We start from the raw sequence: 2,500 nt of genomic DNA on the forward strand, positions 1-2,500 counted from the left end.
TGTTTTTTAAATGGGTTGCACCCTCCGAATTCTCCAATTATGCAGTCCTCCCCTATATTAATAGGGAGCTTTAGCAACGACGACGGGAACGGCAACGAGAACGTCATGTAAAAACATAAATTCACGTTATTGCGATCACTTCGCGACTATTCCAAGCCTTTTAATATGACAAAGGTGTTTCAGTCCCTCAGGAATGAAACCGTTACGAGCGGCGCTTAATTTAGGGGAGAAAAATGAAAATTTTTCTCCAGGTGCTGACATTCTCCATAACACCTCAAACTTGGTAATTTCACGTTGTTGCTTTGCTGACGACGGCAAAGAAATGGACAAAAATGAAAAACGCACGTGCAGGGCGTGCAAAGCTATTGTTTTTGCCCACTAAATATGCAAATTTGTGACGTTCTTGTTGCCGTCGCCGTTGTCGTTGCTAAAGCTCCCTAATGGCATTTTTTACGACGGCTACGGCAACGAAAGCGTTAGTCCAAAATATAACTTAGCGCTATCGCAAGTATTTCGCGATTATTCCGTCTTGTTCACCTTGTACAATGCAGGCGCACTATCCTGTAACTGGGTGGGTACGAACGGTTTTGAATTCAAAACAGAAAATGAATGTTTCTTTGTTATATGCTCACGTTGTCTTCAAAACCTGTAAAAACATGGTGATTTCACGTTGTTGTTTCGTTGAGTACTGCAGAGAAATGCACGGAAATTCGTGTTGCACGTGCAGCACGAGTATTTTTCCTTTTTTAACCAATAATATTCTTGCTCAGTGGCGTTCCCGTAGCATGTCGTCTGCTTAAACTCCCTATTCTCTCCTATAGAGACCTGAAAGATTCATTTGGCTTTAACGGGAAGCCAACCAAGCCAACCAAGCCAACCAACCAAAACTTAAGCCAACCAACCAACCAAACCAACCAACCAAGCCTCGATACCCTACAGTGAATTGAAAAGAATTCTTGCTCTAAAATGAGGCTTGGTAGGCTAATTTGCACGTGGACAAAAGAATTATAAATGTGACCGCCATTTATGAATAAGGTCTATTGCATTACGTACATCTCGGTTTCTAATAATCAGCATTTCTTATTTATAACTATTCCATATAACTTCCACAACATGCAAGTCATCAGGTGAACAAAGTCTGAAAGATTTTGAAGGTAGTTGCCCTCGTATACCATGTAAATTTAAGAACCCTTAAATAAGTTTTCAGCCTCAGTTCCACTGAATTAGACATTCTTATATACATATAAAAAAGAGTGTAACCAGTATGGTTGGAGATTATTCCGTTTTTCGGCATTAAAATTTCTACTCGAGACGATCATGCATAAGAAGATTTTCAATGCGCTTATTGCATAGAGATGTAGAGTTTGAAATGAGTGGTAAGAAAGAGGACAGGTAATTTGCAAATATAAATATCTCAGTATTCTCTTATTTACATAATACTCTTTGCTTGACAAGAAATTACGAAAGGCCAGTTTTTTGCAACGAGGATAACAGCGAAAAAAAGCACTACTTTGTTGCGACTTTTCTAGAGTGAAAACTTGTTCAGAAATCAAAAGTCTACGTTAACAGCACACACCAAGGTTACTTCTTAGTAGCTGGCTAGAGAGCTTCTTCTCACTACTTTTTCCTCCGGCCGCGCTTTATATCAGCCATTTGATGAGGGCCAGTCTCGTGCCTCTCAAGTTGCCTCCTTCATGGCCAAAAAGAATTCTGGGTAATTCTGCCATTCCGTGACAAGGGAAGCCCCCCGATTTTCATTTCATTGATTTTTTATGAGTGTTGGGTCACCCAGTCCTACCAGCAAAATACAGCACTGATTGAAGTTTTAAGCTTTCAAAACTTGCCCAAATTGTATCGGTAGGTGCTGGATTTCGTCCACAGAAAGGCCAGAGAGACAACTTCACTCGTAAACCGCCATGTTTACAACAGAGCATTTAGGGCGACCCACTCTCCGTAAAATCATCTCTCACCTATGTCTCGAGAAGACCAGACACGCGCGCTTCTTACCTTACGAGTTCATGGCTGTACAATCTGTTGAACTGAAATGTCAATTCCTGGTAACTTAACCAGCATCTTCTTTTTTTTGGGGGGGGGGAGAGAAAAGGAAAGGGGAGAGGGTACGCCTCCTATCGGGGAGCCAGAACATTTACGCACGCGCGGACGGAATGTTTGAGCAAGAGAGAAAAACGCAGTACCTCCAGACACCGGCGCTGGAGCGTCGTACCAAACGAGTCATCCCGGGATTTCGGCCCGTGCGATCGCTTTTGGACGCAGTTGACCCTTCACTGCTTTCTGCTACCGACCTTGCCTCCCGGTACGGCATTGAGGGAGAGATATGTCGGCCCCTAAACCATATGTGACAAATCCCACGCCCACTCACAGCTCCAAACCGCCCTTGTCAGTTTAAGGTAAGAATTCGATGACATATATATTGAAGGGAAAGTCATTTTCTCTCTCATATGGTAAGCACTGAAGTCGCAGATTACATATTGTGCGCACG

This window comes from Montipora foliosa, chromosome 7 (genome assembly GCF_036669935.1).
Source record: "Montipora foliosa isolate CH-2021 chromosome 7, ASM3666993v2, whole genome shotgun sequence".
NCBI lineage: Eukaryota > Metazoa > Cnidaria > Anthozoa > Scleractinia > Acroporidae > Montipora > Montipora foliosa.